The following is a 25,022-nucleotide window of genomic DNA, read 5'->3' as shown; positions in this document are numbered from 1 at the left end:
GCCTTTTATGTGGTGTTTTACAACTACCAGTTTTGATGGGAGTGAAAAAAAAAAATTAACGTGTAAGTAAGTCCAGCCTCTTTCTCTCCTCCCATTCAAAACAGTGACTCTTGTGTTTGCTAATTTTTTTCTTTGCTGTTTCTCACCTCCCATTTCTTTCCCCATAACAGCCCCTGTCCTTGCTGGGGCCAGAGCAGAATCAGAAATGGGCTGGGGAAACAGCTCAAGGATGGGGTAGCAGGAGGTGGGGTGGGGGGGAAGAAAAAACAAAATTGAGCTTCTTAACAAACAGCTGGGAGAGGGGAGAAGAGGAAAAGCGCCTGGGGGGTTGGGCGGGGGCGGGGGGGGGGGGGGGACAGCAGGGAGGCAGCAGAACAGGTGGAATCCGTTCAGCCCAGGGTGGAACCAAGGGTGAGCAAGAACATTGTGAAGGACAGAAGGGCAGAAAGGTAGCAAGCAGCAGGGGTTGCCTGTCATGAAATAAGTAGGACGCCCATCATATTTAAAATTTTTAATGTTTATGACAGGATGAGATTGGAATTGTTACTGGGTAGCTAAAGGAGGTACTGTTTGAAATCTTCTTTTCTGAACCTAATGCTGATACTGAGAGGAAAAAGGACAATGAGGATCTAGGACTCAGGGTTACTCGGTAGCAGGGACTCTAGAGGGAAGGGGGGGTACTTCATTTAGGAGGGAGAGCCTTATCCAACTTTTTACCTTGGCAGATGGAGGAGTGGGTGGTGATGGAACTGACAAGACTTGGCCCAAGGCCTGAATCTAAAAGGGGTCAGCAAGGATGCTCATTTCTATACTGTGGGCAGGTCTAGGAAACTGACCTTGTTGGGAAGGCAGTCAGATGAAGACAGGGAAACCATGCACTTGGTTGCTGTTGAGATCACTAAAAGGTCCTCACTATTTTAGGGAGGTTATTTGGTTAAACATTTTCCATTTATTTTCCTAACCTGACCATGCCTCACTGCTGATTGGTGTGGATTTATTTATTTGAGATAAAAACAAATGTTGATTTTTATGATTGCCATAATGTTGATCAAGCCACTCTAAGTTTTGGAATTCAAATATATTCAAATTAAACTCATTTAAATTCAACACATATTTGCATAATGCCTGTTGTTTCTATAGTATTTGAATTTTGCCAATGTGCCAACAGTGTTCTCTATAGCATTTTTCCTAGACCCAGGATCCCATCCAGGATCACACACTGAATTTAATTGTCATGGTCCTCTTTTGCATGAAACAATTCTGCCTTTTTTTGTCTTTCATAATATCAACATTCTGAAAAGTATAGACCAGTTGTTGCGTAGAATGTTCCTCACAGTACATAATATACACTCTATATATAATCTTGCTAAGGGTAAGAAAGATACAGAGAGAGAATCTTAGTGCTCAAGGGACCTGCAAAATTATTCCTATGATGCTTAATTATAAAGATAAGTAAACTAGTCTACAAGCTAATTTAAAATTAATTTTAAATGAGTACTTCAGACATTACATTTTTTTAGGCAGTTGGAACATACAGAATGGTTTGGTGGGGGCTGAAGTGTATTCAAAAGCCTCCATGAAAGAATCAGGAACCTGAAGTCTGGTACAACTTGGATAGAGAGAACACAGGTTGTCAAGTACCTTATGAACAAGGTACCTCTGAGTGACAAATTAAATTTTCCAAAGATGACCATAATAATAGCTCTTTCTAGGATCTGGCCACCCCTTTGTCAAGTGAGGAGTCCAAGTCTCTCCTTTCTTGAATTTGGCTGAACTTGTGACTCTTTCCATAAATAGAATGCTGTGAAAGTGACACGGAGTGTCTTCCCAGGCTAGGTTAGAAAAGGCCACATGGTTTCTGCCTGGTTCCTTGGAATTCAACCACCATGGTTTGAGGAAGCCGAAGCAGCCCATGGAAACGAATCAAAACATGGGGCCCATATGCCTGGCTGAGCTCCTTGACAACAGCCACTACCAATTTTCCAGCTATGTGAGCAAGAAATCTTGAACGTAAGTCCTTTGGCCTCCAGTGGAACAGCCCCAGTTAACACTATATAAAACAGAATAGCTGTTTCCACTGGGCCCTACCCAAGTTGTAGATTTGTGTGGAAAAAAAAATGTATGTATTGTAACTGTTTGAAGCATCTAAGTTTGGGATGTAGTTTGTGGTTACATAGCTGTTGATAATCAGAATATTGTCTGTCAGTTGTCACATGAGAAAAAAGCAAGAAACTGGAGTGAGGGGCTAAGCATCCTTTTAGATACAAATCAAAAACTGTGTTCCTGTTCATGGATACTACAACTGAAAGGATCCCATCAAAAGAAGTTTAATGGAGGTCTCTTTACATGTGCTGGATGGACCTCCTAAGCAAAGAAAGAGCAGTCACACCTGAAAGGTTCCAGCTTTAAGAAGTTCACTGAGGGCTCTAAGCATGGCCCCCAAAAGTTTTGCTGGATCATCCCTTCAACCTCCTACACTCCATCTGTGTTCTTCCCAGTAAAGACCATATCCCATCTTTGTCCTGCTCTCTGCTTTACAGTAAAAGTCTTCCAGCTCCTCCCTGCCTCACCTTAAGGGCTTAACTCCAGGTCATTAAAACCAGGACCTTTGAAAAATGAAGCAAGAGCTTCAACACTATAGACCCAAAGCCAACCAAAGCAGTCATAGCCATTGTGCTTAAAACCAGTCGAACTCCACAAGAGTCACTGCATGAGGAAACCAGATCCTGGATCTATCTCAGGAAAATAAGAGCTACTATATGATAAAGACTTTCCAAAGGTAGGTTAGGATTTTCTCCCATAGGTTAATAGTTGTCCCTTGACAGCCATAGAACAAGCCCTCAATCTTTTCTAAAATTTGTTAGCAACTCTTTTTCCTTTTCTCAAGTTCATCTAGGGTATAGTTGGAAGACTTAATTGCAACTGATAAGCTGTAATTAGGGTCCTATGGTTTCCCTAGAGTTTAGGACCAACAGCAATAGAATCTTAGAAAATTTAATTAATATATTTCCATTACATTTTCATTTACTGGGGGGAAACCAGAACAGTGATGAAAGGATTTTTATAAAAGTGAAAAAAGTTAGGTAAATTACCATTTTTAAGCCTCATTACAATAGAAAAAACACTCTTATAACAAAATCTTACTCAGTTGGGTGAGTAAAAATGCTTCTCTGTACTTTTTCTAAAATTGCTTTTCTTCTTCCTAGGTTTAAAACAAATTAAGACTCAAAAAGATATTCCAGCTTCCAGTGAAATCAGTTCATCATGGACTGGGAAAAATATAATCTTGATTATAAAGGGCAAATGGAACAAAGATTACCATGGCCAAGAGACAACATTAATGTCTGATTACTCAAAGGAGGAAAAATATCTCCTACAATTGTGTCCATTATATTATAATAGACATTACTGTACTAAAACATGTCTCCATCAATCTACCAAAAGAACTAAAATTCCACAAATAAAAATTCATTAATTTTCAATAAGCGTTTTTGCATTAGAATCAATCTGTTAAAATATTATTATTTCTGGAGAGAGTACTATATCACTTATGATCAGTTATTAAAGTTTTATCTTGGACTTTTTGAAATAAAGAATTGTTGCCTTGGAAAGCTATAACAAATGTCCTGGGTGAAAAATGATGGCAGGATAGATCTATTTTGATGTGAAAAGGAGTTTAATAGTTTTTCAGGAAAGCCAGTCTTTATGGGAGGAAATGGATGCATTAAGTTGAAGTTGAAGTGCAGTCTTCCATTATTTTTCAGGGTTGACCTTTATCTTTGCTAATAGAAGCAGAGTAAACTATTATGATTCCTTAATAATTGCTGAGTTTAACATAATGAAAATTCACCCCCTCCATGTCTTGCCTCTCTATCAGAAAGTCCTTCTATACCTCTTTGTCTGGCAAACATCTAGTCTTATCTTAAGTTTAGCTCCTATGTGAACATTTCTGTAACCCTCCAACATCTAGAGCAATCAGTTATCCCATCTTTAATCTCACAGCATTTCGTATATACCTCCTTATAACTGTACATAAGCTCTTAGAATTTTGACAGTGCCTGAACAGAAGGGTGTGTAAAGGTTAAGAGATGAAAGATTTGTCGCAACTCTAATTTCTGTGCAATGGGAGAATTCTTTACCAATTCAGATGCAACCCATATGTTATTTTTCCTACCGAGGCTTCAGGAATATTCAGAATAGGGACAGATAGAAAGCATCAGCAATATGCAAATTGAGAAGCTATTCCTAGTTAATGAGTATATATTGGCAAGAATTTTGCTAAACTTAACAAAGCAAATCTAAGAAATAAAATTGTTGGGGACCCTATTACATAACATCTGACCTATATATTGGCAAATCGAAAGACAGAATCTCAGAAATTGGCGACAAGTGCCTTGAGACAAGGAAATAGCTGGTTAAGGTCAGACTAGCATGGAGTAAGAATAGTTCTCACTAGAATCTGAGTGAGGAAAAAAAGACTCCAGACCTAAAGAGCAATAATTTACTAATTTACTAATTTGTAGTAAGTATAGATTGAAAATTAATCCCAAAACACCATGATACAGCATTTTAACATTATCTATCTCTTTATTGATCAACTATTAAGCCATACTTAACTGAATGGTGAAGTATTTTCTTGTTCATCAGTGTGAATTCAAAAAGTCTCAATATATACTTTTGCAAAATTAATTTTACAGGAAGTAGAAATAGGGGCGCCTGGGTGACTCACTCAGTAAGCATCTGACTCTTGATTTTGGCTCAGGTCATGATCTCAGAGTTGTGAGACCGAGCCCTTCCTAGGGCTCCATGCTGGGTCTGGAGCCTGCTTAAAATTCTCTCTCTCCTCTTCCCTATATCCCTCCCCCTACTCTCTCTATCTAATAACAACAACAACAACAACAACAATAATAATAATCTCTCAAATATAGCCATGGATAGCTGAGTCAATTCAACCTATTTAAGATTGCAAAGTTAATCAACATTCTGGTACTCAGAATGAGTCCACCAGGTAAAAATTTTTCCTTACAGAATTTTTTCCTAACAAGGCATATTTCTGAGTGTGCTCTATACCTTCCAGGCATCCATTCTCCCTAATTTCATATTCTCAGTTATTAGTACCGTGACTAACATAGAGTAGGCATTCAGTAAATATTTGTCATATGAGTAAGTGGAAAAGGGGTGGCCATAGCTCTGTTTGGTTAAATCCCTAAGGCAAAATATTTGAATTTTTTAATGGTGGGTACAAAATCTGTATTGCTGTTGATAAAACACGTTGTAAGTAAAACTATTGGTACAAAAATGACTTCTCTTAAATGAGAGTGGGAGTACTTTGTGGGTTTCTTTTTGCCTTTTATTTTGCTTGTGTCTTCCCATCAGTCTGCGAACCAACAATTAATGGGAGTACTGTTTTCTTTCATTCATTCATTCTTTCTTTCTTTCTTTCTCTCTTAATCTCTTAATAGTGATTGGGTTTCTATAATTTTTATAAATGTTCCTTGAGATGGATCTGTCAGCTAAATTCTGAAATCTATTTCCTTACTTCCAATTTAGCTTGAAAATCCAGAAAATAGATGGTAATGAAGAGAAAGGACATGGATTTTCAGTTTGATCCAAAAGAACATTCTTTCCCAGAGATACATCAGGTCACGTTGACACACCTTGTTTATAAAAATTATAATTCTGTATATCTAGACCCAAGTGAGCCATACCTTTTTCAAATCACATTCAGGTTGATTTGAGTCAACATCTCAAAACTGGAATCTGAACGGGGGTTCATAGTGTCAGAGTTTAGTTAGGCTGCTCCAAACTGTGAAGAACCATCTTACCTCATGTAGCCTTCCAAAAACAGAAAAGTAGGTATTTCCTTCTGATAAAGACATATGCCAAAGTCATAATTACTACGTGAAACAGGGAAGATGGTAGAAAAATTATTTTAATTAACGCTTGGCAGATACGTGTGGTTACATATATTTTTGATTAAAGTATTTGAAACTAGACTGAATATCCACAGTTAGTAGCTGTCACCACTTGTATTGACACATCAAGGTAAAATTGTGACTCTGGGATCAAGGAAAAGAAGTGAATAGGGACAGAAAAGAAAATACCTTTATTCATTGGTAAATTGAGTTGTGCACAGAAACCTCTCCTCAAATTAGAATAAGAGAAGTGGTTCATGCAAACATGATCACCTTAAAGGACTAAAATGCTAAATATCCCAGGTCTCTTCACCTTGGTTATAATAGCCTCTTCAGGGCACCTGCGTGGCTCAGTTGGTTAACATCTGCCTTCAGCTCAGGTTATGATCCTGGGGTCCTGGATTGAGCCCTGCATCAGGCTCCCTTCTCAGCAGGGAGACTGCTCCTCCCTCTCCCTCTGCCTCCTACTCCCTTACTGCTCACCTTGCTGTGCTCTCTTGCTCTGTCAAATAAATAGAGGAAATATTTTTTTTTTTAAATAGCCTCTTTCATTTTTTTTAAAAAAAGGTCCCAGTCTCCACAACCGTATTTGTCATTCTGATGCAATGCTTTTTGGCAGTGATGCCCCTTAATAAAACATTTCTTTTTTTTTTTTTAATAAATTTTTTTCAAGATTTTATTTATTTGACACAGAGAGAGAGGTCACAAGTAGGCAGAGAGGCAGGCAGAGAGGGGGAAGCAGTTTCCTGCTGAGCAAAGAGCCCGATGTGGGGCTCCATCCTAGGACCCTGAGATCATGACCTGAGCTGAAGGCAGAGGCTTTAACCCGCTGAGCCACCCAGGCGCCCCTTAACAAAACATTTGAGCTAGAACCAGAAGCATGCTAGCTTGTGGGAAGCCTAATTGGATTTAGTCCAAGAGGCAGGAGGGCCCAGAATTGGCCTGGTAGATGTAGATGGAACATCTACATCTTACCTATGCCATACCATCGGACCAGCAGAGAGAGGCCTGGGTTAGATTTGAATTATATCACTGGGTTCATTTAAACTCTTTTTATTACATGGAATGAAGGCTCCAATATAGAGTTAGGAAGACTAAGGTGAATCATAAGGGTACACAGAGATCAACCCTTGAAGATCTTGAGAATCTCCTTGCTTTTTACTCTCAGCTAGTGAGGTCTGGCTTTACTGAGCATACCTGTTTCATCAGACTGTTAGCCTATTTGTCAATGAAGAGATTGGTGCCATGGCGTAGGGCTAGCATAGGGATTAATGGATTAATGCAAGCACTGAAAGAAAGGTTGCATTGCTTCCATCCGTCCACTCTTACTCTCTCCTCAGTGTGCTTCCCTTTCTCAAAATCTCCCACACTCCTGCCATCGTCACTGTCAGCTGATGACTTGCCTCATCATTCAGTGTGGATCCAAAAGCAATCAGGCGAGAGTATCCACACATGCCTCCCACCACCTCACCTCCAGTCATCAGCACTGGTGCCTCCCCTTCTGGTACCACGGACGTCTGTCTGCGCCCTCCCCTCTCTTCTACAGGAGGATACTACCACACTAGGATTTTTCCTCATCCTTTCCCGGGTCATCATTTCTCTAAAGCATCATGCCCATCAGCATACAAACTGTGATTTACTCCTACCATGAAAAAGTAAAAAGGTCCTCTCTTGACTCCACATCCATCTTTGGCTACTACCCCATTCATCTCTTTCCCTTTAGAGCAAAGCTTGCAGAAATAATTATTATGTTTTCCATTCCTCTTCTCCCTTACTACCTTTTTTGTTTTTTAAAGATTTTATTTATTTATTTGGCAGAGAATGAGGGAGGGAGAGAGAGAGAGCACAAGCAAGGGGAGCAACAGGCAGAGGGAGAAGGAGAAAAAGGCTCCCCATTGAGCAGGACCCTGGGATCATGACCTGAGCCAAGGGTGGACACTTAACCACTGAGCCACCAAGGCAACCCTCTCCCTTACTATCTTGAAACCATTCCCATCAAGCTTCCAGCCCCCCAGCTCCCCACCAAAGCATCTGTCCACAATTTTCCTGATGCAAAACCCTCTCCCGCGGCCTAGGTACTGTATCTGGCATGGTTGAGATCCCATCTTCCTGATGAAGTTTTAAACTCTAAGCGAGGTTTGGTGGGGTGAAGTCCAGAGCCAATGACCAAGAAAGAATTCTTGAGACATCTTTGGTGCAAAATGGTGATTTATGAAAGCTCGGGGACATGACCCGTGGGCAGAAAGAGCTGCTTGCACTGGGGTTGTGAGGGGTGACTGATTATACGCTATGGGGTTGGGGGAGGTAAGGAAAAAAGGAGGGTTTGAAAGAAGACACGCAGGATAATGGAGGCTTTGCTATTTGTCAAGTTGAGGCTGTTTTTCCTTTTAATAAGGCATTAACAGTAAGATAGTTGAGAGCTTCCTGGAGGAATGTCACACTCCTGCTATCCCAGGTCCCTATCAATGAGCTTTAGGTTTAGAAGAAATTTAACTTTATTTACATTTTCCTCTGCCTCAGCCTCCTTCAATTTTAGGGAGGGGAGGATGATGTTAAGCCTTTAGGGACTGAGTTATGGGTCTCTGGAAGTTAAGCTATTGATAAGAAAGCGTCTTCCTGGGGCGCCTGGGTGGCTCAGTGGTTTAAGCCGCTGCCTTCGGCTCAGGTCATGATCTCAGGGTCCTGGGATCGAGTCCCACATCGGGCTCTCTGCTCAGCGGGGAGCCTGCTTCCCTTCCTCTCTCTCTGTGGTCTCTTCCCTTCCTCTCTCCTACTGTGATCTCTCTCTGTCAAATAAATAAATAAAATCTTAAAAAAAAAAAAAAAAAAAAGAAAGCGTCTTCCTTGTGAATCACTAGGACATTTGTAAACTGAGGGAAACTCAGGTCTTGAAGGATCGTGATCTCTACAAGTTAACTATTCATTTTTCCTTTAGGGCAGCGGAGTGCCTGAGGAATGTCATACATGTTACAAGGGGTGGGGGGAGTAGTGTAGGGTGCCGGCTTCTGCTTTGTCCTCAGCTAGTTTTTTTTCCCTCATCACTCCTTCACCTTGGTGTTCCACTCCTGGGTTTGCTCTGCCTCAATGGGTTCTCATGCTCAGTTTCAAGTGCAGGATTTCCTTCATCTCCCAGATCTCTAAGTAGCAAAGTGACCCAGGGGTAGAGCTTGGGCCTTTTTCCTGCTCTCTCCCCTTTCTCCCTAGGTGACCTCTTTCCATCCCACATGCTGGCCCTTGTCCCATGTATGCCGGCAGGACTGTTCTTTTCACTTCTGTAGCCAGTAGGCACCCCGGATTTCATACCTCCAAACTGAACCCCCAATCTTCATTACCTGCTTCTCCCGCAGTCTTCCTTGTCACAGGAAAGGGCGATTTTATCCTTCTGCTTGCTCTGTCAGCCTTGACGCCTCTCTTTCTCTGAACCCCACTTCCAGTCTGTCAGCAAATCCTGACCGCTCTGTTTTTAAAACGGAGCTCAAACTTGCCAAGCACGCTTCACAATTTCCATTACTACTGCCTCGGCCGGAGCCGCCACTGTGTCTAACCTAGAGTCTGGCATTAGGTTCCCATCTGCCCTGGGCCCCTACTGCCTGAGCCAGAGGCATCTTTTTGAAGGAAAATCAGAATATGTCACTCCTTTACTTCCCATACCCAGTGGCTTCCCATTCACCACAGAGTAAAAACTGAAGTCATCCAGTGGCCTGTGAAAAAGGGTCCAACACGAACTGGCCCTGCCCTCTACCCATTAACCTCCAACCTCATCTCCAGCCCTCGTCCTTACTTCCACACTCCAGTCCAGCCATTGCGGCTGCTCAGGCCCTTGACACTTGCTCTTTCCTCTGCCCAGAATGCTCCCTCCACAGGGCTCACTCCCTGACTCTCCTATGATATTTATTCAAATGTCCCCTCCTGCCAAGAGGCCTTCCTGGCCATTGTATGTATGTATGTATGTTGGTACGTATGTATTTATTTATTGGATTTTTTTGCATTTTATTTTATTTTATTTCTTTTCAGTGTTCCAAAATTCACTGTTTATGCACCACACCTAGTGCTCCATGCAATATGTGCCCTCCATAATACCTACCACTAGGCTCACCCAACCCCCCCACTCCCCTCCCCTCCAAAACTCTCAGTTTGTTTCTCAGAGTCCACAGTCTCTCATGGTTCATCTCCCCCTCCTATTTCCCTCAGTTCACTTTCCCTTTCCTTCTCCTTATGTCCTCCCTGTTATTCCTTATGCTCTACAAGTAAGTGAAGCCACATGATAACTGACGCTTTCTGCTTGACTTATTTGACTCAGCATAATCTCCTCCAGTCCCATCCATGTTGATGCAAAAGTTGGGTATTCATCCTTTCTGATGGAGGCATAATACTCCATAGTATATATGGAGTATACAGCCCTTCCTTGTCCATTTGTCCACTGAAGGACATCTTGGTTCTTTCCACAGTTTGGAGACTGTGGCTATTGTTGCTATGAACATTGGGGTACAGATGGCCCTTCTTTTCACTACATCTGTATCTTTGGGGTAAATACCCAGGAGTGCAATTGCAGGGTCATAGGGTAGTTCTATTTTTAATTTTTTGAGGAATCTCCACACTGTTTTCCAAAGTGGTTGCACCAACTTGCATTCCCACCAACAGTGTAGGAGGGTTCCCCTTTCTCCACGTGCTCTCCAACACATGTTGTTTCCTGTCTTATTAATTTTGGCCATTCTAAATGGTGTAAGGTGGTATCTTAATGTGCTTTTGATTCGAATCTCCCTGATGGCTAATGATGATGAGCATTTTTTATGTGTCTGTTAGCCATTTGCATGTCTTCTTTGGAGAAGTGTCTGTTCATGTCTTCTGCCTGTTTTTTGACATGATTATCTGTTTTGTGTGTGTTGAGTTTGAGGTGTTCTTTACAGATCTTGGATATCAGCCCTTTGTCTGTAGTGTCATTTGCAAATATTTTCTCCCATTCCGTGGGTTGCCTCTTTGTTTTGTTGACTGTTTCCTTCGCTGTGCTGATCTTGATGAAGTCCCCAAAGTTCATTTTTGCTTTTGTTTCCTTTGCCTTTAGAGCCATATCTTGAAAGAAGTTGCTGTGGCCAATGTTGAAGAGGTTACTGCCTATATTCTCTTCTATGATTCTGATGGATTCCTGCCTCACATTGAGGTCTTTTATCCATTTCGAGTTTACCTTTGTATATGGTATAAGAGAATGGTCGAGTTTCATCCTTCTACACATAGCTGTCCAATTTTCCCAGCACCATTTATTGAAGAGTGTTTTTTCCTCTGGATATTTTTTCCTGCTTTGTCGAAGATTATTTGACCATAGAGTTGAGAGTCCATATCTGGGCTCTATACTCTGTTCCACTGGCCTATGTGTCTGTTTTTGTTCAGCCATTGTATTTAAAATCCTACTCCCCTCCAGCCTGGCCCCCTTTCCTACTTTGTTATTCTTCATAGTATGGATCACCACTTTTATGCTATTTATTTTACTAATTTAAAAAATTTGTTCATCTCCCCATGAGAATGGACGTTTTCTAAAAGCAGGTATTTTGTTTATTTGCTTCTATGTCTCCAGTATATAGAAAAGTGCTTGGAAAGAAGTTGACCCTCAAATATGCACACAGTGATTGATAAAGTTAAATGGTCCATAAACATGGATAGTAATTATCACCTTGTTCTTAACTCACCAGTTCTGCTTCCCTGAGCAGGGGGCAGTTGCTGACAAAATTTCCTTTGTAAGAGAACAGGGGCTAAGCAAACTTGCCCAGTGTTCACTACTGTGTTCCCGTGGCTCGCACCTTCAGCCTCCTCAAACCGCAGCTTTGTACTGTTTAACACATTTACGCCTCCTCTTGAGAAAGGACTGAGCTCTGTGCTCTGCTTTCCCTCTCAGTCCTGTCCCTCCAGTTCCCCGCCCGGAGACCTAACCTTGGTTGAGAATGAGGAGGAGGAGGGCTGCTGTGCTCAGAAAAGATCAGACCAATTGAAGAGGATAGAAGAATCTGGAAGAATCACCAGGATAGTAGTTGTCTCTATGGGGTATTTTTAATTTTGTTTTTTGCTTGTATGAATTTTCTGTATTAAATGAACAGGAGGAAAAGGGTTGGAGCTTTGTTTTATATAAGTGAGAAGGAAAAGTTAGATCCAGAGATTCTTACGTCAGCAGTGTGTCTCCAAAATGTGCAGCTTAGAAGGTGTCCCCTCCCCCCAGCAGTGGGACCTGCTGAGCTGGGGGGCATCTGTGTCCCCAGAGAGGGGCTAAGATGAATCCATCAATGGGCATTAGGTTCCCTGGATTAGTTCCCCTTGCTGGAATGCTATGATTACCAAGCAATATTCTGATGATAATTCAGTATCCCAGGGAACCTGCCTATAGGGACACGGCGCACTCACCAAATATGAACATCCATCTTCCTGATACTTACATTTTCCTCATTAAAAATTAATATAGTAGTTTTCTGGGTTTGGTTTTTAAGATGCTTGCTCTCCGCCACCCCCAGATCTTAGCTGAGAACAACCTACTCTTAAAGTCATCCCATTCAAAAATCCAATTTCAGTCTGGTTAATGCATTTGCCCTCTTGTGTCCTTGGGTGAGCGCCCATCCTGGGTCTCACCTGGTAGTGGGAAATAGATCCAAATTTCCCTTAACAACTGTAACCAATTGCCGGGGTTCCTGCAGAAAATCAAATATTCTGTTGAAATGATGGCAAGAAATAGAAGTCTCCACTGAAAGAAGCCAGCGTGCCTTGTAATGACAGTGGAGTAACTAAACCTCACTTTGGTGGCTGGCTGCATGTTAAACATTTATTCCATGCCTGCAGCTGCAAATTTCCATCTTCTTCTTGGAGAGGGAAGAACATGATTTATGCCTGGCAATGTCTGTGTAACTGCATTTGCATAAAATCCTCCAGAGGAGCTTATTTCCATTGGAATCCCAGGCCCCACTCTCAGAGTCTCTGATCTTGAGCCTCCACAGAGAGAGGGGCCCTAAGTGGATCTCGTTTAGTACTCCATCCTGCGCTCGCAAAAACAGCAAGCCTCAGCCCTGCCCCTGTTCTGCTTTTCCTCTGTTCATTTCTGTTCTTTTTACTTCTGATCTCTGGCCCATTTGTCCCGCAGTTTGCCCGAAGCTCCTAGAGGGTGTGCCTGTTAAGTCTTCTTCAGCACTAAGCTCAGGCTACCTTCTTCGGTCCAGCCTTCTTCCTCAGAGCCCCTGGTTTGCGATCATCCAAGCCCTTATCTGAGGGCCTGGCCAGAAGGAGAACAAGGTTTGGGAGCCAATGACAAAGGCAACTATCTTGGTTTTCAGAGTCCAGGAAAGAAATAATGGCCTCAGAATCTGCATTTTAGAATAAGAGCCCCAGAAGGTTACGATATAGTGTTTGAGGAGAGAATGGGAAGGTCTTTGGATCACATTCTGAGAAACGTCTTTAAAGCTAGTGTGTGCAGGGGCACCTGGGTGGCTCAGTCAGTTAAGGGACCAACTCTTGGTTTTGGCTCAGGTCATGATCTCAGGGCTGTGAGATTGGGCTCCCTGTCTTTCAGGCTCCGTACTCAGTGGGGAGACTCCTTGAGATTCTCTCCCTCTCCTTCTGCCCTTCCTCCCACTCACACGTGCATGCTCACTCTCTCTCTTTCTCTCTAAAATAAATCTTTTTAAAAAATTAAAAACGAAAGGTTGTGATTGCATTTTTCAAACTACAGTCCACTCATGGACCATGGCATCACTTTAATGGGTGACTACCAGCATTTAAAAAGAAGAAAAAAAGAAAAATAAATTTAAAATAAAAGAAAGAGGGGTACCTGGGTGGCTCAGTCGGTTAAGCATCCAACTCTGGATTTCAACTCAGGTCTTGACCTCAGGGTCAGTAGATCAAGCCCTGTGTAAGGCTCTGTGCTCAGTGTGACATCTGCTTAAAATTCTCTCTCCCTCTCCCTATACCCCTCCCCCCACTCATGCTCTCGCTCTCTAAATAAATAAATCTTTAAAAAATAAAATAAAAATATTAAAGAAAGAATAGACTATAGCAAAATAGAATAGATTGAATACAACACAGGAAATTAAATGTATTTCTTATTATGGGTTGTAGTTAAAAAAATAAATAAATAAAAGGAAAGACTCTGGTTTAATAGATAGGCTCAGAAATCAGGATGGACATTCATCAGTAAATGCGGATTTTTGCCTTCCACGCTGAAAAAGCAGGTGATTTTCCCCTTTCTTATGACCATACACTGTCTTGGGCCAATGATATCTCAAGTTCAGTGCATGGTTTGCTGTTGCTATGCTGATTTTGATATTGGGTCTATCCCATTCCAATTCCCCAACAAACATGGCCTTTTTTATTTTCTAGGATTAATCTGAGATTTAATTAGACAAGGTAACAGACCCACCCCCTTCATTTAAATAGTATTTACTCAAAGATTATCTTGTAGCATTTTCAATGTAATTCCTTGATTCTTACAGTGGGGAGAAATAAAAATCTGCAGGACTAACTTTAATTGTTCATTAAATCATTCAGAAAGGCTTGAGAGTTGATCAAAAGGCCGAGAAAACCTGCATTTCTTATGTTGGCAATGACCCCTGAGTGTCATTCATTCCCTACTCTCACGTATGGCTAATTATATATAAATTGTATATTATGTAATGATACATACTACATATATAATTATATAATTTTTGTCTAAACAAGTAAATATAATTGATTTATTGTCATTTTTTTCAGTCCAGTACTTTGTGGTCTCTTGGCTTTAAGCCACCTTGGGACTCATTATACCACACAAGGAAAAGACTAATGCTGCTTAAAAAAAATAAGCCATTTGAATTTCAAATCTGGGGATTTTCCTTAAGCAATTTGATAAATTCAAAAATCTTACAAGCAAAGTTTTATGGAGATAGAGAAGAGATATCTGAATTCCATAGTGCCCTTCTTGAACAGATCAATAGTTGATGGTCTCCATCTTAGAGTCTTAGGTGGGGAAGAGATAAGATAGAGAAATAATAAGCCTGAACTTTTCAACACTTCTTCAGTTTTGAGAAAGAAAGAAAGGAATCGAGTCCAGAGGCATTTTCTTCACTTCTGGACCCCCAAACTTGAGCTAGTGGGAATGTAGGACATTCATGTAGGTATTGAGGTATCTACCATTCTGGGGCTTAGGGCAGCTTCCCAGAAAGAGGCCTAGAGGAGGCTGCTGGCTTCTTGGGGAGCCCTGGCCCCTGCTTAGCTCTCTGTCCAACATAGCAGCAGAGTGATGGAGCAGAGCAAGCTGACTGTTCAGGCGAGCATGGGGCAGTGCTCAGGGCTCCCTGCTGGCCCCATCTTGCCTGCAGAGGTGGCTGTATGCCTTGCTGAAGGGAAGGGGGAGAACGGGAGTACCAGAGCACCAGCAGGATAAAGAGGTCCTATGCAAGGGGTCTTTGTAAAAGATCTGGGACCACAGACTCCAGGGATGGGTACCATGGGTACCACGTCATGACTTGAGAGGGCCAAATGGGATGGGCCACACCACAGTGATTATCAGTTAAGGATGCAGATCAACAAACCATAGTGTAGCAGAAACCAGCAAGCCTTTAGAGGACATCCATGGCATAAGCTGCCTCACACACCTCTTAGGAAGGAGAAAAGCATAGAGAATCCCGCTGGTAGGCTGAGAATTTACTCAGAGAGACTGAGTCATCCAAAATGCGCGATCTATGCCAGCCATGCTAGGAAACTGAACTTTGAAAAATCTGATTGCTTAACTAAAAGGAGGGTGTTTAAAGCCCAAGAGACAGAAACTTTAATTAGCAAGTCAATTAGCAAGCATCTCTGGTATCTACTGAGGGTTGAGGCTTATAGAAAATTAACTACATCTTCTTCGTACATATGAGTATATAGTTTGTGTGGTTTGTAACCCTGCTACATTAGCTGAATAAACACACCTGAAATCCCAAGGAAAGTTCTTTCCTTCAGTTTTGCTCTGTTTGCAAAGTATGCTTAGTCAGGGAGCAAAGGGCTGGGTGGACCCAATCTACCTAAGTCTCACCCCCTTCCCCATCCATGAGCTCAAACATTACGGTCCCCATCAGCTGCATGGTGGCGGGGGAATGTACCCCTCACTCCTCAGTGAATTCCTCCTCTGAACCTTTGTCTTCCTAACTCACAAGGATGAAACAATAAGGAGAGGTACTAACTTCCATAACTAGAAGTCCAGAGGCTTCAGGCTTGTTTGTCTCAGTGGTTCAACCATGCTCCTAGGGCCCGAGTTTTGTCCCATCTCTCTAGTCTGTTACCTTTAGTGTTGTCTTCATTCTCAGACTGGTAGGGATGGCTGAGGCAACCCCAAGAGTGCCATGCAGACAAAACAATGTCCTGAGGAAGTGAGACCATTTCTTCCTGTGTTTTCCCAAAGGCCTTCAGGAGACTCTCTGGAGTCTTATATGCAGATTTTGGTCACCAGGCTATTCCTGATCAAATACTGGCAAGGGTCGGATGAACAATGAATATCCACTACCCATTCCTCATTTTTTCTGGCTCCAGCAGTGGATGATTAATTTCTTCCATCCCACGTTATTGTGGATATATTCTTGGAGGAAGGGTCCCGAATCTCTTCTGAAACCTTCCAGGTGTTAGCATCATACCACTGGTCCCGTCGAAGTTTCTAGTGCTGCGTAGAGAGAGGGAGAAGCAATAGGTACTAAGGGTATGTCAGGGGAGAAACTCCACTGTGGAGATCAGACCACAGACAGCTGCCATGTTGTTGTTTGTTTGTTTGTTTTTTCCTCTTTCAATATCCTAGTCTTTTAAAAAGAGACAAAAAGGCATCCCTCCGTGTGGGAGCTATTCTTCCACCTAGATTTTGAAGCTTATTGAGCCAAAAGAGTGTCTGCCTCCTTGTCTAGATTCACATCACAAACGGTCTCCTCTTAACCTCCATTGGCCTGGCCCAATTTAGCTTCAAGTTGCAATTTTTCCTTACCAGTTTGACTGACACTGGTTGGTGATAGGATCAAACTGTTAAATATTTACCTGGGTTAAAAAATGCCAAGGCTCAAGATGGGATCGGGAGGGAGACAAACCATAAGTGACTCTTAATCTCACAAAACAAACTGAGGGTTGCTGGGGGGAGGGGGTTTGGGAGAAGGGGGTGGGGTTATTGACACTGGGGAGGGTATGTGCTATGGTGAGTGCTGTGAAGTGTGCAAACCTGGTGATTCACAGACCTGTACCCCTCGGGATAAAAATATATGTTTACAAAAAATAAAAAATTAAAAAAAAAATGCCAAGGCTCAAACTATGGAAAGAACTGGGATGTCTGTTGACAAATGAATGGATCAGGAAGGTGTGGTGTGTATGTGTGCATATGTGTGTGTATATACACATACACGTATACACAATGGAATATTACTCAGCCATTATAAAGGATGAACATTTACTATTCACATTGACATGGATGGCACTGGAGGGTATTATGCTGAGCAATATAAGTCAATCAGAGAAAAACAAATGTATGGTTTCACTCATGGAAATATAAGAAATATATGGAAATATAAATATATTTCTTATATAAGAATATAAGGAATAGCAAAGAGGATCAGCGAGGAAAGGAGAGAAACTGAAGGGGAAATCCTCAGAGAGAGAGGCAAACCATGAGAGACTCTTAACTCTAAGAAACAAACAGCATTGCTGGAGGGGAGGTTTGTGGGGGTACGGGAGGACGGTGATGGGCATTAAGGAGGGCACGTAGTATGATGAACACTGGGTGTGATACGCAACTAATGAATAACTGAATTCCACATCTGAAACTAATATGTCGGCTAATTGAATTTCATTTAAAAGAAAATGCCAAGACTCAAACAATAAGCAGGAAAGAGATGGGAGCTCTGTATGAGGACTGCAGGGCTCAGCTCAGGAGGGAGGAGACCCTGGAGTCACTGGGATTCCCACGTGCCAGTCGGGATGGGGCTTGCCTGAGTTCTCCCTGGTAATTAAACTCCAGGAATCTGGAATAGAATAAGAAATGACTCGCATTTTATTTGCACAGACTATAACTCACTTTATAGCTGTAAAGCTCCAATATAGTCATGAATGGTCAACTATCATTTTCATTCCAGTGACACAGGTACAAACTATTAACCCTATTGGAAGGTACATGTATTAATGCAATGATCAGAAGAAAACATTCACAAAAATTATTTTTCCCATTTAATAATATGAAACCTGTACTTTACTGGAAAAGTGTATAATACAAAAACACATCAAGAATAAAATAGCAGTAACTCCACTAACTCCAGCAGTAACACCACCAGTGCTAGTAATCTGCTTTGTCTTAGTATGATAGTTTTTCTATATGTATGAAATTTTCTTAAATACACACACACAGGGGCACCTGGGTGGCTCAGTGGGTTAAAGCCTCTGCCTTCGGCTCAGTCATGGTCCCAGGATCCTGGGATTGAGCCCCGTGTTGGACTCTGCTCAGCAGGAAGCCCGCTTCCCCCTCTCTCTCTGCTTGCCTCTCTGCCTACTTGTAATCTCTGTCAAATAAATAAGTAAAATCTCTTAAAAAAATACACACACACACACACACAAACACATGTGTTTGTTATATGCATTGGGAACACACTCCATACATTTTATAAATAAATATTTCTCATTTAAAAGTATATTATGAGGGGCGCCTGGGTGGCTCAGTGGGTTGGGCCGCTGCCTTCGGCTCGGGTCGTGATCTCAGGGTCCTGGGATCGGGTCCCGCATCGGGCTCTCTGCTTGGCGGGGAGGCTGCTTCCCTCTCTCTCTTTCTCTGCCTGCCTCTCTGTCTACTTGTGATCTCTGTCTGTCAAGTAAACAAATAAAATCTTTAAAAAAAAAAAGTATATTATGAACTCTTTCCCATTTCATTATTTCTCTAAACATGTCCTTTTTTTTTTTCCCTTAATAACTCTTAGTCACCATGATGAACACATCATGTTGGGGAGAACCACAGGGAGAGATAGAGGGAACATTGACCATCCTGCTCACCTCCTTTGCTTATTGATGAGGACACTGTGACCCAGGCAGAGTCTGTGGTTTGGATTAAGTACACACAGAAACTAATGGGGGGGGAGGTGGGAAACAACAACAGACTAGAGCCTAGACTTGTAGGTTTTTAGTTTTCATTTTAACAAACCATTAGACCTAACATCTCTCATTTTCTCAAATTTTCTGAACTTTTCTACAAAACTGGAACCACTCACCTGCAATCAACAATGGTTGTAAGCCATTTTGTTTGTCCAGAAAAACGTCTTTTGATTGGGGGTCTGAAAGAGGATCCCTCTTCACAAGCTTTTCTTTATAGGAAGCTTTGGCCCAGTTTTGTTTCCTAGTCCCCACGGGGGTCATTGTGATTCCTGTGTGCATACACGCCCCTTTCTGCCAGGCTGCACGTGTTGTCTTCATCCATCTTTCTTCCCCGGGCCTGGCTTCCTATCCACCACACTAGATGGGAAGTACAACCACATATACAAATAGTTCTGCTGTGACCAGGAATGTGAGTGAGAAAGACACCTTTAGAGAGCCCAAGATGAAGTCTCTAACAACACACACCAGAATCTGGCCTAAAAAATTGACTTCACCTTTAAGAGAGGCCAACCCTCTTACTTAAGGTAGCTCAGTATTCCTCCTCTCAGAATAATACATGATGAGTATTTTCATTTTGTTGTCAAGGTCATAATACAGATTCCCTGCTCTGGATAGCTACCTGATGGGAGCATTATTCACTTAACAAATCCACGTGCCAGGCACAATGGAACCCGGGGTGTGCCAGAAAGACATGGCACCTGTCTTTAGGGAGTCCAAGCCAGTGAGTGAGGGGGCCAATATCAAAACAGACGGGTACAAAGTAGTGTCATTAAGGCCAGGCATAAGAGGAATGGATCAAGGGTGCTGTGACAATAGGAGGGGGGCCCTAAATCCAAATGGGGGAGGAGAAGGCGGTGAGGGAAAGTCTCCCAGAGGATGGTTTCTAGGCTGAGCATGGAAGGGCGGGAAGGAGTTGGCCAAAGAAAAACGCACAGGTTGGAGGTGTAGGGGAGGTGGGACAGTGGAGAAAATGGCACATGCAAACACATGGAGGTCGGTAATAAGCCCACGTTTCCCGCACTTCGTGAAGCCATGAGTACTGCTTTCGTGGTTGCAAGTGCTCACTGCAGCCCGTTCCTACCCTCGCCCTTTTACTCCCTGATGGGACACATTGGCGTTCTTGTCACTTGGTAGGCATTCCACTGAACAGAATTTCACTTTTGATATGTTTTACTGATAACATTCCTAATAAGCTTGGCTGCGCATTGACAAGAAGACACCACCAACTTGAGAGCTTTTCTTTTTCTTTAAAGATTTTATTTATTTATTTGAGAGAGAGAGAGGGAGAGAGAGAGCACAGGGAGGAGAAGAAGGAGAGGGACAAGCAGACTCTGAGCTGAGCGCAGAGCCCAACACGGAGCTCAGTCTCACAACCCCTAAGATCATGACCGGAGCCAAGATCAAGAGTCAGACACTCAACCGACTGAGCCACCCAGGCACCCCACTGAGAGCTTTTTTTAAATCAAGGTATATTTGACATGTTAGTTTCAGGTGTACGACATAAGGATTCCATATTTGCACATATTATGAAATGATCACCACAATGAGTCTAGTTAATATCCATCACCACACAGAGTTACAATTTTTTTTTCTTCTGATGAGAACTTTTAAGATCTACTCTCTTAGCAACTTTCAATTGTGCAATAGAGTGTTATTAACTATAGTTGCCTTGCTGTCCATCACATGCCCATGATTTATTTATCTTATAATTGGCTGTTTGTACCTTTTACTCTCCTCACCCATTTCTTCACCCCCAGACACAACCACTTGCAAGTACTCATCTGTTCTCTGTATCTACCAGCTAAGGTATTTGTCTTTCTTTGTTTCTTCTTTTTTAAAGGTTTTATCTATTTGTTTGTTTGTTTATTTATTTATTTAAGAGAGAGAGAGAGAGAGAGGAGTGTGAGAGGGAAGCAGGAGTAGGGCAGAGGGAAATAATCTCACGCAGATTCCCCATTAAACTCGGAGCCTGGATTGGGGCTCAGTCTCAGCACCCTGACATCGTGACCTGAACTGCAATCAAGAGTCAGATGCTTAGCAGACTGAACCAGCCAGGTTCCCCCTCCTTCTTTTTTTTTTTTCGCCCTTAAAGATATTAAGTAATCTCTGCATCCCATGCGGGGCCCAAACTCACAACCCTGAGATTAAGAGTCACATGCTTTCCTTACTGAACCAGCCAGTTGCCCCTGTTGTTGTTTCTTTTTAATTTCACATATAAAAGATATCATGTGATATTTGTCTTTCTCTCACTTGCTTCATTTAGCATAATGCTCTTGAGGTCTGGCCATGTTGCTGCAAATGGCAAGATTTCCTTTTTTTTATGGCTGAGTAGTTCTACTGCATGCATACCACATTTTTACCCATTCATGCTTTGATGGACGCTTAGGCTGTTCCGTATCTTGACTGTCATAAACAATGCTGCAGTGAACATGGGGGTGCATATACCTTTTCAAGATAGTGCTTTCATTTCACTTACGTAAATCCTCAGAAGTGGAATTGCTGGATCATATGGTAATTCTATTTTTAATTTTTTGAGAAACCTCCATACTGTCTTTCATAGTGGCAGAACCAAATTACATTCCCACCAATAGTGCACAAGGGTTCCCTTTTCTCCACATCCTGGTCAACATTTCTTATCTCTAATCTTTTTGAAACTAGCCATTCTAAGAGGTGTAAGGTGGTATCTTGTGGTTTTTGACTTGCATTTCCCTAATGATGAGTGATGTTGAGCACTTTTTCATGTGTATGTGAGAACTATTTTTTCATAAAACAGTTCTATTCAGAGGGCCCCTGTGTGGCTCAGTCAGTTAAGCATCCAACTCTTGGTCTTGGCTCAGGTCAGGATCTCCTGGTCATGGGATTGAGCCCTGCATCGGGATCTGTGCTCAGTGGGGAGTCTGCTTCAGATTTTCTCTCCCTTTCTCTCTCCCACTTACTCTATCTTGCTAAAAAATAAATAAAATCTTTAAAAGTAAACAATTTTATTCAGATAACTAAATGCAGATTTAAAGATTTTATTTATTAATTTATTTATCTGACAGAGAGAGAGAGAGCGCGTGCGCACAAGCAGGGGGAGCAGCAGGCAGAGGGAGAAGCAGGCTGCCTGCTGAGCAAAGAACCTGATGTGGGGCTCAATCCCAGGACCCTGGGATTGTGACCTGAGCTGAAGGCAGAGGCTTAACTGACTGAGCCACCCAGGTGCTCCTTCATGCAGATTTAAAAGAAAATTCCAGTAATTACTTTGATCTACTGTACTACAAAGATGTTCCATGGTCTATAGGGATACTTGCCACTGGGCTTTGTGTTTTTTCTCATACATTCTTTAATAGACTTTATTTCCTCCTCTCTTTCTATCAACATATCAGCTGTTCCTTCTCACTGATGTTGGTGTCCCTGCCTTCAGCACTCCTGTTCTCCTCCAGTCAGGTGTGCTCTTGAAAACCATATATCCGTATTGTTAAAAGTACATGCAGGGGCGCCTGGGTGGCTCAGTGAGTTAAAGCCTCTGCCTTCAGCTCAGGTTATGATCCCAGGGTCCTAGGATCAAGCCCCGCATTGGGCTCTCTGCTCAGCAGGATGCCTGCTTCTTCCTCTCTCTGCCTACTTGTGATCTGTCTGTCAAATAAATAAATAAAGTCTTTTAAAAAAAAAAAAAGTGCATGCAATGTAGCAGCATGTAGTCTTTGAGTGTGGAACTGCTCCCTGAGTAATATGTTTCTTCTCTTGGGCATGGAATATGGGAACATTCATGATTTTCACTATTCCCAATCATATTTCACTCCTTTTCAGTTGTGTTATAAAGAGGACAGCTTTCTAAATAACAAAATTTCACATAGTAAGAACCTCTGTATTCTAAATACTGCCCACCTTGTGTCTGTTTCCTATTCTGTGGGCCTGTGAACACCAGTGGGGATGCAAATATCAGGGTATCGCTAGTATGGGTCAGAGTTATAGGTAGGGTGCCCAGAAACCGTATGATCCACGGAGGAAAGGCAGTTTATAGGTGGAGGCCAGAGAGACCAGAAAAGCCAGAGTTCAGTTCTTTATTTTTTTTTTTTTTAAGATTTTATTTTATTTGTTTGACAGAGAGAGAGAGAGAGCAAGAGAGGGAACACAAGCAGGGGGAGTGGGAAAGGGAGAAGCAGGCTTCCTGCCAAGCATGGAGCCTGACATAGGGCTCAATCCCAGGACCCTGGATCATGACCTGAGCCAAAGGCAGACACTTAACAACCGAGCCACAGCCCCTCAGAGTTCAGTTTTGAAGAAGGCTTCATAACGGACACAACAGGTGAATGGAAAGTTGCAAACCAAACAAACAAGAACCTGGTGATTATTCATCTCCTTTTATTGTGGTTGTGCTGTGTAACAAACAACCCCAAAACACAGCAGTTATAACAATAAACTTCCGTTTCTCTATCATATGCCTCTTGAGCCAACTGTGGCTCTGCTTGGTTCGGCCAGGCTTGGTTGGGCTTGCCTTGACTGGCAAGGGATTGGGTCACATGAAACAGGCTGAAAGAGCAGCCATTATCTAAGACATGTGGTGCTGGCAGAGGAAGGGAGGACAAGAAGTGAAGCAGACACGGGTGATGCGTGCTTAGAACTGTGCATGTCAGGGCGCCTGGGTGGCTCAGGTGTTTAGGTGACCGCCTTCAGCTCGGGTCACAATCCCAGAGTCTGGAGATCAAGTCCTGCATAGGGCTCCCTGCTCAGGAGTGACCCTGCTTCTCCCTCTGACCCTCCTCTCTCTTGTGCTCTCTCTCAAATAAGTGTGTAAAAATCTTAAAAACAAAAACAAAAAACAAAAAACTGTGCATGTCATTTCATCCACATGACCCAGTCCAGAGTCAGTGAGTGGAGTAGTCCACTTGACAAACAAGAGTGGAAAGGAAGAATTGTAAACAAATATACATTCTACCATAATCATTGATAAGAGAAGAATCTTTCTGGGAAAAACAAAGAGGATGGATGCTTAAAATTTCAAGATATGGAAGTACGAATGAGAGGGCACCTGGAAGCTCCTGTCACATGCGTGACCTGGTAAGGACACGGACCAGAGCAAGACTCTAGGCTCAAGGAGGGGCCAGGTGTCCAGAGAGGGTGCAGCAGGCCAGCTCCCAGGCTGCATTCTTTTTTTTTTTTTTTTAAGATTTTATTTTTATTTATTTGAGAGAGAGAGAAACAGCAAGAGAGAGAGAGCATGAGCAAGGAGAAGGTCAGAAGGAGAAGCAGCCTCCCCATGGAGCTAGGAGCCTGATGTGGGTCTCCCTCCTGGGACTCCAGGATCATGACCTGAGCTGAAGGCAGTAGTCCAACCAACTGAGCCACCCAAGGCGTCCTGCCGGCCTGCACTCTTAAAGCAAATCTCACCACGATGGTGAGATTTTTACCTTTGCTCACTTTTTACCTTTCAGCAGGCAGCACTCTTTTTCGGGGACTAATGCCACTCTTTTCTGGCTGGTTGCACAAATAAAAATTTACCAGCTGGGCCACAATTAAATTTAATTAGATACTTCAACAACAACAAAAAATGTTCAGCTTACTATTATGTGTTCAACGATTCTAGTCTCAGTCTATATTTTTCCATTCATGCTTCTTTCCTGAAATTAGAGTTTTTATTTTTAAATCTTAGAAGTAATTCTCTACCATGATCATGAAGCAGACATTTCTAGCTGTGTAGGTGATCCCATTCTCTCTGGTCCTTTGACTTGAGAACTCCAAGGAGTCTGAGCTCCTATATCCTATCTATTGAGTTGCCAGATACAGGAATCTTTACCTGTAGAATGCCTCTCACTTCCTTCTCCTGTCTCTTCCTGTCCCCACCTGGCACTTACCACCTCTGACCAGGACAATTACCCTAGCCCCTGGAGTGCCTCCCAAGCAGTTACTATACTAAACTCCATCACCACATTATGAATTTTCTTTTTTCTTTTAACTTTTATTTTGACATAACTTTAGGTCTATGGAAAGGTTGGAAGAAAAGTACAAAGAATTCCAGAACAACCTTTCACCTGGTTC

At 42.3% G+C, this 25,022-nt stretch overlaps 1 protein-coding gene and 1 long non-coding RNA gene across 2 annotated transcripts in view; one reads left to right on the top strand and one right to left on the bottom strand.

Annotated features, from left to right (window-relative positions):
* LOC116590856 overlaps nucleotides 1-2,004 on the top strand; it is a 29,760-nt gene extending 27,756 nt beyond the window's left edge. Inside the window, exon 3 of the long non-coding RNA XR_004285762.1 lies at nucleotides 1,832-2,004. This is a non-coding gene — a long non-coding RNA (uncharacterized LOC116590856). The remainder of the gene's footprint in view (nucleotides 1-1,831) is intronic.
* LOC116590852 (transmembrane and coiled-coil domain-containing protein 5B-like) overlaps nucleotides 1-19,356 on the bottom strand; it is a 32,892-nt gene extending 13,536 nt beyond the window's left edge. Inside the window, exon 1 of the mRNA XM_032343209.1 lies at nucleotides 19,121-19,356. The gene's annotated coding sequence lies outside the window, so the exon portion shown is untranslated. The remainder of the gene's footprint in view (nucleotides 1-19,120) is intronic.
* Nucleotides 19,357-25,022: the final 5,666 nt, after the last annotated feature.

Source organism: Mustela erminea, chromosome 5 (genome assembly GCF_009829155.1).
Source record: "Mustela erminea isolate mMusErm1 chromosome 5, mMusErm1.Pri, whole genome shotgun sequence".
Taxonomy (NCBI): Eukaryota; Metazoa; Chordata; class Mammalia; order Carnivora; family Mustelidae; genus Mustela; species Mustela erminea.
The sequence above is the reverse complement of the archived record's forward strand: the minus strand, read 5'-3'. Positions and strand labels throughout refer to the sequence as shown.